This window comes from Patagioenas fasciata, chromosome 23, assembly GCF_037038585.1.
Source record: "Patagioenas fasciata isolate bPatFas1 chromosome 23, bPatFas1.hap1, whole genome shotgun sequence".
Taxonomy (NCBI): Eukaryota; Metazoa; Chordata; class Aves; order Columbiformes; family Columbidae; genus Patagioenas; species Patagioenas fasciata.
The window spans coordinates 7,058,236-7,071,907 of NC_092542.1; the positions used below are offsets into that span (position 1 = coordinate 7,058,236).

General features: G+C 55.4%; 1 protein-coding gene across 7 annotated transcripts in view; it reads left to right on the plus strand.

Annotated features, from left to right (window-relative positions):
• The window catches only part of EPHB2 (EPH receptor B2), a 140,225-nt gene that overhangs the window by 76,387 nt on the left and 50,166 nt on the right, over positions 1 to 13,672 (plus strand). The window lies entirely within an intron of this gene.

Here is a 13,672-nt window from a genome sequence, read left to right on the forward strand (position 1 = left end):
GCTAAGCATCTCTTACCCTTTAACATCAGAGCCGCAGTGTTATCGGTGTGTTATCTGTGTTACCGGTGTGTTATCGGTGTGTTATCTGTGTTATTGGTGTGTTATCTGTGTTACCGGTGTGTTATCTGTGTTACCGGTGTGTCTGCTCCCTGTCGTGGTCTCGCTGCGGCTGATCTCATACCCACCAGCACTCGCATCACAGTTTTCCTTGGCTGACTCTTAAAGCTCTTGGGTACGAGTTGTCTAATCCTGCCTGGCGCTGGGACACCATTGCTGATATTCTTCCTACTTTCAGGGGGAATGGAAAATTTTCAGGAAGTGTTGGTTATGAAACAATCCTTCTCCATGCATACATTAAATTATTATATATCTCCTTCTGTGTCACAAAGGACAAATTTGCCATATTTTGGGGCACACACATACCTGTCCTATAGCTTTGTTTTTCTTGCATTCTTCGTTTCCATCCTGTTGTTGTTAATCTTACGGGCCCTGTTTTTTCCACTGCCCAATTTAGCTGCTCTTATCAACCAACTGCCTGTATTTTGCGCTTACTAATTTAAAGCGGCTGCTGCCAGTTCCTGACTCTTTAAGATGCATTTTTACTCCCTCGGTGTCATTTCTTGGCCAGAATTAATTTTTACAGGAAAATCTGAATTGCGTTTTCCTGGGGGCAACGACAGCTTTTTTTGAGGCAATATCTCAGTTATTATTCATAGCGTTTTATTAGCACTTTCTGCCCTTGGTGGCATCGCCGGCATCTCTAGGCACTCATTCAGCGCCCGCGCTGCGTGCCCGGCGCTGGCAGCGAGGCTGAGCACAGCGGGGGAGCCCTGGCAATGCGGGAAGCTGGAGAAGATCCCTGATTTACTGAGATTCCCTTATCGATGCACAGAGGCAGGAACTGACTGCAACTTCTGTGCAGCCGAAACCCATCAGCGAGCTCCCAGCCTTGTGCTGGAGCAACCTCGCATTTTTTCCGTCTCAGGTTGCTCGTGGTGCCTTTCCAAGGCCTCTCTGCTTTCCAGTGGGAGCATGGAAATCTGAGAGTGTGGGAGCATGAAATCTGCTGGAAGAAAGCTTTCAGGTGTGGAAGGTGCATTTTGATGGATGCAGGCGAAACCCACCCAAATAAGGGGAGTTACGAGCTGTTGAAAACGCCTCTTCCTGTCTGCGCGTTCTGACAGCGCACGAGTGGCGCTCGGGCCCGGCCGTGCAGCGCTGCTCCGGATGGATGTAGACAGATCGTTATCTGCTGCTGCTTTTCCCTCCGCAGAGCATCCTTTCAGAGAAAGGTATCAGGGAAATGAGAGCCAGGGGACCTCGGGATCAACCTTCTTCTTCTGATGTGGATCGCTCGCAACCCTTGATGCTGCGCAAACACCGCTGCCGGGTTGAGGCATTGAGTGCGGAGGGCATGCCGACAGTGCAAGTGACTCCCTTCAGCATCTTGGTTGCCCTATGCTGGACTCTCTCCAGCAGTTCCCTGTCCTTCTGGAACTGAGGAACCTTTATCTTTCTTGCTGCTCCCCTCTCTGCCGCTGGTGGCTCTCGGTGATGGCCCATGTTCCTGCAGAAGCCAGCGCGCTCCCGGCCCGTCTGTGCCGTGTGCTGCAAACACCATGGTCACACACACACAGCTCGGGGGCTGCAAGGTGGGGAGGAGGCTGCTCTAGTAGGTTCATTCCCGCAGTTCCAAAAACTTCTAGCACTCGAGTTGTCTTACTTAAAAGAACTTATTCCCATTGCGAGTGCTTCCAATTACAATACTTCATGTGTTTTATTTCATCAGCAGTGCTGAGATAGCAAGCTGACAGCTCCTAAATAATGTTGCAGACAGACTGCATCGGTGCAGATGGGTGCAGGGACAGACACGGATGCTCTGGCTGTGCCCGGGGAGGACACGTGTGTCGTGGTCACCCTTGGTCTCCCAACACTCCTTCTCCAACCCTGGTTTAAGCTGATGTTGCCCCTGCGGGATGGACCTCAGAGGCTGTCTGTGCATCTTCCCCAGGAGCAGGGCGTTCCAAAGGAGCTTTTCGGCAGATCAGCCACCTGGAGCCACAGTGATTTTGGTTCCTTCTTGCAGTTCCCTTCGCAAACTCAAAACCATCACACCACGTTGCCACGGCAGCTCGTTGCTGGGTGAAGCTGCTTCGGCTCAGGTCGCTGGGGAATCCTTGGAGATGTGCGAGGGCCAGAAGTGTGCCTGTTGGGACGTGAGCGAATCGGAGGTGGCAGGGACAGATGGACAGAGCTGGAGTCGCAGGCTGCGCCGCGGTCGTGAGGCTGCGCGGTGGCAGCACCGGGGGCTCTGCTTGGGGACAGGACTGTCACTGTGAGCGATTTAACAAAGTCTGTGAAGTTTAAAAAACTAAAAAAATGAGTTGTTTGTTTTCCCTGGGCTGCTCCTACAAACAGCTGCTTGACCTTTGTGCTCCTGGTGTGAGTGGCTCTTTTTTGCCTTCAGACCAGCAGCGTGTTTGCACAACCCTGTTTGCTGTGCTTGTCCATGAAGTGGGGGGCAGGCTGGGCACCCAAAAGCTTGAGGAGTGGAAGCTCTGTGGGTGATGAGCAGCTTCGGTGACCTGAATACGTGCCAGTCCATTGGGAGAGGCATTGACTGCCCCAGAGGATGTAGATCCCTGCGCCTGCCTGAGCTCTCCTTCCAATACTTGACCTCCCTCATGATGAACATTCCCTTTGTGTCAAGCTGGCATTTCCCATGTTCCACCTTGAGCCTTGTTCTACCTCTGAGGGTCTGGCTCCACCTTCCTCACACCCCTCGTTGGGCTGCTGAAGGCAGCGATAAGATCTTTCCTTCTCTTCTCTTCTGCAGGCTCACATCTGACCCTCAGACCGTCCTGGCCCACCCCAGCTGTCCCAGTGACATCCCCTGGAGTCCCTTCCTTGCACTGGAGAGCCCCAAACTGGACTCAGTGCTGCACACAGGTCTCACAGGTGCCAGAGCACTTGGGAGCTCATTTTGGAGGAAGGGTGGCTCTCCTGGGCTTCACCCTTCCCAAGTACGTGTTCCAGCTTCAGGGCGCTTTGGTCGGTGGAGGTGGACAGTGCGGGGCTGTGTGACCTCCCGTCCCCTGCGGTGCTGCCTGCCTGCAGCTTCTCCGCGGGCTGGAAAGGAAAGTTACTGTGCAGCTACACCCCCGGTGATTTAAACCGCCATAACTAACCATTTTTAATCAGCCCTTATGCCAGCTCCACTCAGCACCTAGTGCTGACAAAGAACAATGTTGTCATCTGGAAAGCGGCTGCTGGCACTTAACCAGCTGGCATGTTTTAAACTTGTCTAAACTGGGTGCTAAGCGGTGTTAAAATGTAATAATTAAACATGCCCACTCCAAATTTTCCTGGCCACCTCCACCTGGAAAAGCTGCTTGTGCCCTGGAGAGGCTCCCCCGGGAGCTGCACCCCCAGGGGTTTGCAGTGTCTGATGGAGATAGAGGAGGAGATGGAGATGATGGAGGTGGAGAGGAAGAGGAGAGGGCGAGGGCGAGGGCGAGGAGGGGAGAGGAGAGGAGAGGAGAGGAGAGGAGAGGAGAGGAGAGGAGAGGAGAGGAGAGGAGAGGAGAGGAGAGGAGAGGAGAGGAGAGGAGAGGAGAGGAGAGGAGAGGAGAGGAGAGGAGAGGAGAGGAGAGGAGAGGAGAGGAGAGGAGAGGAGAGGAGAGGAGAGGAGAGGGAGAGGGAGAGGAGCATGTGGTGAGGGCCACTGGTCGTCACACTGTGGGAACTGGTGGCGGAGCGATTTGGGAACGCTGCCGTCAACACTTCTGCCCTCTGGCCAAGGGCTCTGGATCAGCCTGGGCTGTCCAGAGACCCCGTCCCAGCCTCTGCACCCCTGACCCTGAAACCTGCTCCTCCGACCTCTGGGGTGAGGGAGATGGGTCAAGACAAGCGGTTCGCAGATAAAACACTTGAGCAGCCACAAATGCTCTTGGAGTCCCTGGAGGTGGAGAAACGAGGCTGCTCAGGCCTGATCCCAGCTCTGCTCGTACCTGGAGATGTGCAGACACTGGGTCCCTGGTGCTCGGTCCCCGGGTCTTTCTCTGGTCTTGGTGGCCGCGTGTCCATGCCCAGCAGCCCTGTGGGGCCAGGGAGTGACTCTGGATTCACATGGGGAGGGGAGACCGTCCACTAAAAGGGGTCTTGTCCAGGAAAAGCGCCATTTCTATTTCATGTTTCCTTTAGGATTAAAGCCATTCTCCTCGGGCTGGGAACGTGGAATGTTTGTCAAGTTTATGAGGGCTTTTAGAGAGGCTTTTAGAGGGTACATCCTATCCCTTCTTTTATAGGGCTGAGATAAGATTATCTTTGTTTTAACACCAATTAAAGCAAGAAGGGTTTATAGGATTAGGGGTTTTCCATCAGTGCAACTTTGATGTCACCACTTGCTTGGTTTTCTTCTTTCCCTGCGTTAAAGGGTCGGGAGCCGTTCCCGTAATGGTTAACACAGCACAGCTCTCCCAGGCAGAAGCTTTGGGAAACACTTAAACAAAGACCAAACAAAGCAACAACATGTGAAAGTCCTAAATTCTTCTGGAGACCGCTTGGAGAAAGCTGGCTTACCATTTACACAACTGCTCCTTCAGTGTGTGGAGCTGCAGTGTGCACGCCTATTGCAAAAGGACATGCTGCTCCCTGAAAGGAGTTTTAAAAATATAAAAAAATAATAAATGAGTATGTTGTAAAGAATCTAAAGCAAAACGAAAAAAAAACCTACCCCTGCAGTCAGAGGGTGGAAAGCACATCAGTCCATCCTCTGCACCAGCAGAAAACGAGAGGCTGAACAGGGAGAACGTGACATTTGGTGTGTCTGGTGGCCTGTAGCTGCACAGCAGTAGCCCCGTGGTGCGGCGCCTTGTCTGGCACGTCTGCCCCGCTCACGTGAGCGTCCCCGCGTCCGTGCCGAGCCGCCAGACACGGTGTGGGGCTGAAACCGGGCAGGTGCTGGCAGTGTCCTGATCGCCCCATGAGCTGGGACTGGGGTTGCTCCCAGACCAGAAGCACCCAGCATCCCCAGAGGAGGGGGTGTCACGCTGAGCGTGATCCTGGAGCTTCACCCTAGGGTGCTCTTGGAGTGTCTGCAGGAGTGAGGAGGGACAAAGCATCTGCTGCCACCAGAGCTGTGCTCCTGACCTGTCACCTCACCTCTGGTGTTGGCTTCACCCAGGGGTGACACTGCAAGTGAGCTCTGAACCCTGCCCATGGGTTCAGAGAACCCCAGAATGTCCTGAGTTGGAAGGACCCACAGGATCATGGAGTCCAGCTCCTGTCCCTGCACAGGACACCCCACAGGTCACCCCGTGTGTCTGAGGACGTTGTCCAGTCTCCTCTTGAACACTGTCAGGTTGGGACCGTGACCCCTCCCTGGGAGCCTGTTCAGCGTCCAGCACCTCTGGGTGAAGAACCTTTTCCTCATGTCCCACTGACCCTCCTGGCACATCTGCTGCCGTTCCCTGGGCTCTGTCACTGTCACAGAGAAGAGCTCAGCCCTGCCCCTCCTGCTCCTGCTGAGGAACCTGCAGCCCATGGGCTCTGCCCTCAGTCTGCTCTGCTCCAGCTGAGCAAACCCAGGGACTGCAGCCGCTGCTCACACGGCTTCCCCTCCAAACCTTCACCCACCTCACAGCCTCCTCTGGACACTCTCCAGTAGCTTTATCTCCTTTTATCCCGTGTCCCCAGCCCTGCACACAGTGAATGCTCCAGGTGAGGCCGAACAGAGCGGGACAATCCCCTCGCTGCCCGGCTGGCCATGCTGTGCTGGATGCACCAGGACACGGGTCCCTCTTGGCCCCAGGGACACTGGTGGCTCATGTTCAACTGGCCATCGACCAGAACCCCAGATCCCTCTCCATGGAGCTGCTCTCCAGCATCTCGTCCCCCAGTCTGTATGTACAACCAGGGTTGCTGTATCCCAGGTGCAAAACCCAGAACTTGCCCTTGTTAAAGTTCATGCGGTTGGTCACCTGTGGTCTACAGCAGTGTGGTGAACACACAGCTCCACGTCTCCTTTGGGTAGGGACGCCCTCTCCCCTCGGGTGTCCACTGAGCAGTTCCAGCAGAAGTGCTGGATCGTGGTACTCGCTGTCTGTAACCGGAGGATGCTGCGAGCACCCCACGCTCAGGCAGGGACAGAAAGCTTTCCATTTCTCTTTAAGAGCCCCATGACAGGTTGAGGAGGCTGAACGAGGCTGACCGGGCAGGTGAGGAATTCCAGGCGTTTCTCCCTGACAGCTGAGTCCCGTCCGTGATGGATGTGCCGCCCAGAGCAGGTCGGCGGGGGGCTCGCAGGTGTGTGCCCACAGGTGCGCGGTCTCACCAGATGCTTGAACTTCTGAGCAGTGCTAGCGGGGACGTGACCTTGCGAACCCCGTGGAAGCCGCAGGAGAGATTTGCCGGCAAGCCCCCGGCACAAAGCCTCTCCCAGGCTGGGGTTCAGCCCTGCTGGTGGTGTGGGCACTGCAGAGAGCTGGGGGGGTCTGGGTGAGTGCTGCCTGCCCAAGGCTGTCCCAGCAAGCAGGCTGGGGTTGCTGTTGCAGAAGAGCAGGGAACGATAGATGATGGCAAAGCAGTGGATGTGGTCTATCTTGATTTCAGTAAAGCCTTTGACACAGTCTCCCACAGCATCCTTGCAGCTGAACTGAGGGAGTGCGGTCTGGATGATCAGGTAGTGAGGTGGACTGTGAACTGGCTGAAGGGAAGAAGCCACAGAGTCGTGGTCAAGGGGGCAGAGTCCAGTTGAGGCCTGGATCCAGTGCAGTGCCTCAGGGGTCAGTGCTGGGGCCGGGATTATTCAATATATTGATCAATGACTTGGATGAGGGAATAGAGTGACTGTCAGCAAGTTTGCTGCTGACACCAAGCTGGGAGGAATGGCTGACACTGGAAGCTGTGCTGCCATCAGAGACCTGGACAGGCTGGAGAGCTGGGTGGGGAGAAATGGAATGAAATAGAACAAGGGCAAGTGTAGAGTGTTGAATCTGGGCAGGAACAACCCCAGGTTCCAGTATAAGTTGGGGAATGAGCTATTAGAGAGCAGTGTAGGGGAAAGGGACCTGGGGGTCCTGGGACAGCAGGGTGACCATGAGCCAGCACTGGGCCCTTGTGGCCAGGAAGCCAATGGGACCTGGGGTGGGTTAGAAGGGGGTGGTCAGTAGGTCAGAGAGGTTCTCCTGCCCCTCTGCTCTGCCCTGGGGAGACCACACCTGGAATATTGTGTCCAGTTGTGGCCCCTCAGTTCCAGAAGGACAGGGAACTGCTGCAGAGAGTCCAGCGCAGCCACCAAGATGCTGGAGGGAGTGGAGCATCTCCCGTGTGAGGAAAGGCTGAGGGAGCTGGGGCTCTGGAGCTGGAGAAGAGGAGACTGAGGGGGGACTCATTCCTGGGGATCAATATGGAAAGGGGCAGTGTCAGGAGGATGGAGCCAGGCTCTTCTGGGTGACAACCAGTGACAGGACAAGGGGCAATGGGTGCAAACTGGAACACAGGAGGTTCCACTTAAATACCAGAAGAAACTTGTTCCTGGTGAGGGTGTCAGAGCCTGGCCCAGGCTGCCCAGGGAGGCTGTGGAGTCTCCTTCTCTGCAGACATTCAAACCCGCCTGGACCCCTTCCTGTGGAACCTCAGCTGGGTGTTCCTGCTTCATGGGGGGATTGCACTGGATGAGCTTTCCAGGGCCCTTCAACCCCTGACATTCTGGGATTCTGTGACTATAGCTGCCTGGTTTTGGCCCAGGATGTGCTACCGAGTCACTGTATGGTGATCAGCATCTGTTTTTGCTGAGGTGTCCAAAGGCTGAATCCCTGGTCCATGCAGTTCCCCGGGTCTTTGCAGCTCATTGGAGCCGAGCTGAGGACAGCTTGGCTAGAAGGTTGGGGACTATTTGTCCCTTGCAGCACCTTCCAGTGTGCTCTTTTGGGGACTTCCCAAAACAGGGCATCACTCTGCCTCACCCAGTGCTCTCCAAGTCTCGGTTACACCCCAGTACTAAGGTCACAGTCCCACGCTGACCCGGTGCTGCCCCTCAGCTGCCTGCGGAGCGAGTGGAAGGTGGGCGATGGTGAGGACAAGACACCGGCGGCGGTGAGCTGCAGGCAGACAGGGCGCAGCCTGGCCATCCGTACCGGGGCACTTCCGCGGGGCTGTGCCTGCAGGAGCCCTGGGCTGAAGCTGGAAGGCAGATGAGGTGGCCTGGGGGGAGCACCAGGGTAGGGGACGTGGGGTTTGGAGTCCTGGCAGCTCCAGCTGTGCGGCCGGAGCAGCGGTGCCTATGCTGGGGAGCTGGTGAGGTGCAGGTTGCTGGTCCAGTCAACAGCATAGGGGCCTATTTAAAGCTGCCAGCAATGGGAGGAGGCTTTTGCAGGCCTGTGCCATCCACTTCTGTTTCTGTCCTGTGGAGAATGATGGGGTTAAGCAGGAACATTTGCATTGCACCTTCTTCTTCCTTCATTGACAAGTCTTTAATGCACATCACAGAAGTCAGCTGAGCTCCGCGTTCCCCTTCAGTTAATCTCATTTAACCCTGTTTTCCCTTCTTTATTTCCATCCTCTGCTCTCCAAATGCTGTCAGTGCTGGCAGTGACAGCACCTGGCAATGGGATTAATTGCTTATCTCAAGTATGAGGTAACAGCGTAGGCTGCTAATTAAATTTATCAGGAGGGAAACCGGAGGACCTGGGCAGCCCTGGGGAGGATGAGTGCAGAGAGCTGGCACCTAGAGCTCCAAGATCCTGTCTCTTTCAGAGCTCCCAGCCAACTCCAAAACCACGTCCAAGGGGCTCTACTGTTACCAGCTGCGTCCTGCACCACGGTCCTGCAGGGCAGGATTGGGTCCTCCCACCTCCAGCACTAACATGTCCGTGCTGAGAGGCCACAGCAGAAGCGTAGGCAGACCACAGGCAATGGGCAGCGTTGCTCCTTTGGGCTGTCCAGCTCAGCTGACGAACACCATCGTGTGAGGGCCTGGGGACAGGAACAAGCAGAGAATGGGCAACTTGTGCAGGTGACACAAAGCGTTTGGTCTGGTCCCGAGGAGGCTGCAGAGCTCTGGCAAGGGGAATGTGCGTGTGAGCTCGTACAGCTCCGGGTGTTCTCGCTGGTCCGGACCTGGTGAGAGCCGTTCACATGCACGGCTGAAACAGAGTCAGGGCACAAGGGACAGCATGGGCAGAATATGGAAAAAAGTGACAATGTCATTGCAACAGGCATCTCGTCTTGTGAGAAGGGCATGGCTGATGAAAGGGAGAAGGGGTGAATTCAGAGCTGGTTGGATGTGATAGCCTTCAGCACAGGACAACATGAATACCCAGATACGGCCCATGAGCAGTCCACCCCGAGGACGATCTACCACCCCTGTGTGACCTGTCCCAGGGCTGCACCGTCCTTTGGAGAAGGAGCTTCTCCTAAAGTCCAGTCTGACCTTGTGGTCCTTGTCCCTCACTGCGCACTCTGGCACTCTGAGAGGTGTTCGGGTCTGTCTGCTCTGCATCATCTGTCCCCAGATAGCTGCAGCTGCCGTTAGATCCCCCGTTGCCCCAGTTAACCCATCCCGGCTCTTTCCGAGGCTCCTCGGGTGCCCCAGGACTGGCCGGCTTGGTGATCCCCCTTGACTCTCCTGTTCCTCCACATCACCCTTGGACTGGGCAACCCCAAACAAGCTGTGGCAGCGCCCCTGGTGCCTGGCAGAGGAAAAAGCCTCCCGTGATGTGCTGGCCAAGCTCCTCCTGGCACGGCCCAGGACATTGTTTTTCCTCTTTTCCAATCACTGGCACCCATTCGGTGTGGGGTTGGCGCAGGGGCGGTCCCGTGGTGTGTGGCCAAGGGCGCCAGAGGCTTGCGTGGGGTTTGTGAGGTGATGAGGATGCCGGTGGGAGTGGGGAGAGCCGTGGGGGGGTGCTCCCAAAATCACAGGGCAGGGCGAGAGGCGGGATGCGGCCGAGCTGAACTGCTCCGGGTACCGCGGCTCCAGGGATGCTGAGGATGCAGGGATGCAGAGCCAGCCTGCCTGCCCCGCTCTGCCCCCGGGGAGGACAGAGGCAGCTGGAAGATAAGGCGGGGATTTAAGACTCTTGGCAGATCCTCCCTGACAGAGCCAGGGCTGCCTGTTTTCCATCAGCCATTGAAAACGCCTTGCTGGAGTGGAGGGAGCCTGCTGCCAGCAGAAACAAAGGCAGGCACGGGGCGCCGGGGAGGACCCGTCCTCAGAGCCCTTAGCACAGACCGAAGGTGCCATTTTAGGAACTTTTATGGCAAGAGAGAGCCGGTTGCGATGAGCTGTTTGCAGAAGTGGCGTGGGGTGGGCTGTGAAGGCCTGGACAGTTTTGGATGCGGAGGAGCCTGTTTGGAGCCTACGCAGATCATACTGGATTAATTAAAAAGTTGGTTAGAGAGAGGCGGTGGGACGTGGGGCCAGCAAACAGGGAACCTCTCTGTGACCTTTCCTGCACGTTTGCCCAAAGGTTTTTCCTTCAGGCCGAAACACGGGATGCTTTCTCCACCGAGCTGCCCCGGGCAGACAGCACCCCAGGGTGGGGGGGCTGGAGCCGGTGCCAGCACTGCCTCCAGCAGCAGATGCTGGAGCCTGGGATGCTCTTGCCCCCCAGATCCCTGGCCTGGTCTTCCTGCAGCAGAGGGCAGGACCCCCCGTGGCTCCTTCTCCACGCCGTTCCCTTCCCAAAGCAGCGTGTCCCAGGCACAGCCGCCTTTCCGTGCTCAGGGAAGGGGTGGATGGGGAACAAGGTCTGTTTGAGACCTATGGCCAGTGCTGTTAGCAAACCTGCTGCCGTCTCCGAGCCGTACCCAGCGAGGCAGCCATCCATGCCTACGTGCAGCAGCGAGGCAATTAAAGGTCCATCTGTTTCCCGTGAACCCCTATTAGCATCGTCCGATTGGTGCTGGAGATGCAGGAACCCGCCACGGGGGAGGCCGCAAACCGCCGGAGCCGCTGCCACGGTAACCGCCCTGCTGGAGGAAGGATGCTCTGGTACGGTACCGATCTCTGCGATTCCACTGCGTCAGTTCCCTCTTCCCAAGGGGAGTTTCCGGGGATGCTGTGCCCTCATCACAGCGTGTCCCAAGGTGCTGTCACCTCCCGGGACAGCGCTGGGGTGCCCTGTGTCCTCCAGCAGGCGCTGAGGACATCCACGCTGTGTGAGAGGGGCTTCAACCCTCCATGGAGATTCCAGTTTTGATTTGCTGTTTACTCTGGAAGCAAGAAATTGGATGGATTCCAAATTAAAAGCTGTGTTCTCACCCAGAGGAAGACCTGGAGGGAACAGAACAGTTTCAAACACAACGTTCGTTTATTTTACTTCCGGAGGTTGTCATTACTTGCGAGGAGAAGAAAAAAAACAAAGGCCGTCTTTGCATCGAATTTCAGTGATTTTCCCGTCTTTCAGCGTGATTTCAGAACAATTATCATGGGAGAAGTTGTGATTTTCCAGGATTATTTTACCCCATGTCGGTGTGCGGGACCTCCTGGGGAGGGAGAACATTGCCAAAACTTCTGGCTGTGTTTTGATAGCGTGTTCAATGGGTTTGAACATCCCCGCTTGCTGTTTTTGGTGAGCGATCATTAAGCCCCTGATTTTGGCTGGGCTCTCCGAGCAGCACAGGCAGGAGTATTAATTGCAGCTGTTACCCTGCGCCAGCCAAACCTGGGAATGGGTTTTGTCTCTTGGGGCCACTCACTAAATCTCAGCAGCGGAGGCATTTTTTTGATGTATCTCTATCTTGATGCAAAGGAAACCTTATAGGAAAGTTGTTATTTTTAAAATAAGCCTTGGGAAGGTGAAAGAGGCCTGTGCCTCAAAACATCTTTGATCAAATGACCCCATATTTCACCCTGGATGTCAGACTGGAGCAATTCTGTGTGTTGGTCTTATCGTGTTTCAAAAGTGGGTATTAGCACGGGGACCCCGTTACCGTTACAGCTGCAGAGCCACCGTCCCTGCTGTGTAAGGGAGAACCAGGCGGCCGTCACCTCTCCCAGCAGCTTAACACCCTCCGCGGGGTTCGTGCCGAGGGCTGTGCTGGGAACAGGGTCAGCAACGGAGTCACGCTTGTGGGGACGGGGACGGCGGAGGTGCAAAGATCCCCGAGCATGAGGAGCACCCTGGTTTTCAACAGATCTGTGACCGTGGGAGTCAGGAGGGACTTTGCAAGCAGGAAAGCTGATGGTATTTTTCCGTTGAGCTTTTCTCGTTGGAAACTCCAGATAATTTTGAAGGAAAGGAGATGCAAACTAAAAGAAAAACCTAGATTTTTATTCCAAGAAAAAAAAATAGATAATCACAGTGATAGCTCTTGCTTACAGCAACCCCCAGCGTATGTTTTTCCCAGGCTGTTTTTCTGCTCCGTCTCATTCGCGAAAGCCTTGGCAGCGAGCTGCAGTAGAAGTTCGTTTAACTCATTTCGGAGCGGGACCACCTGCCACCCCCGGGCTCTTGGTGCCGCACAAGAACTTAACAGCGCAACCACGAGCGATCACCGAGAGCCCTGGTGATGAGTGCTCTGACCCTGGTGATCCCTCGCCTTGGAAAGGACTTGCTGGTGTTTAAAGCTTTGCATTGATATCTTTAGCCACCTGTTTCGTATCTGTTAATATTGTATTTCACGCTGTGGTCCAGCCGTCACCACCCTCGCCTACCTGCCTGGCTCAACACGCAGTCTTGAGCGACTGTTGCTGGTGGAGCATCCTCTATGGGATCCAGGGTCTGAGCCCCAGGGAGGCAGAACCCAGCACGCGGCTGCCATCGGGACAGCAGTGAGGATTCACTTGTGATACTGAGCGGTGTAGACAAGTACTGGCTGTGGAGGGTTGCAGAAGGACATTCCGAGATGCCGTGACTGGGGAGTGAGAAGGCAGCTGGAATTCGATAGACACGAGGTGATGCAAGTGGGAGAAAACAACCCCAGCTCCACACATGGGTGCACAGAGGCTGTGAGTTGGCTGGTGACTCTCAGGAAAGAGACCATGGGGCTATAATAGGTAGTCTGGTTGGTACATTGGTGGTTAAATAACAATTTGGACATTGCTCATTATGAGAAAAGAGTGGAGAATAAAATAGTGAATGTTGTTATGCAACTTGCTTGGGGCATGATGGAGGTTTGTGCAGCCCCAGGGGCCACAGAGTTATAGAGTCACAGATGGTTTGTGTTGAAGGGACCTCCCCAGCTCCCCAGTGCCCCCCCTGCCATGACAGGGACATCTTCACCAGCTCAGGTTGCTCAGAGCCCCGTCCAGCCTGGCCTGGGATGTCTCCAGGGATGGTTCATCCACCACCTCTCTGGGTACCTGGGCCAGGCTCTCACCACCCTCAGGGCCAACAATTTCTTCCTCGTGTCCAGCCTGAATCTCCCTCCTTTAGTTTAAAACCATCACCCCTTGTCCTGCTGCAAGGTCTGTCTCCCTCTTTCTCGTAGGGCCCTTTTAAGTACTGAAATGGTCATAGAGAAGGTGGATGGCACTTGAATGTTCAGTGCCAATGCAAGTGTGAGATTGCAGCAAATGGAACGGCAGCTGGCAGGTCCGACGCAGGCGGCAGCAGTTTCTTGGTGCAGCACACAGTTACACACGAGGCTCCGTGCTGCAGGATAAAATGGTGGCAAAACATTTGCATGGAATGGAAAAATGGCTGGGTAACGTAGTGGAGGAAGC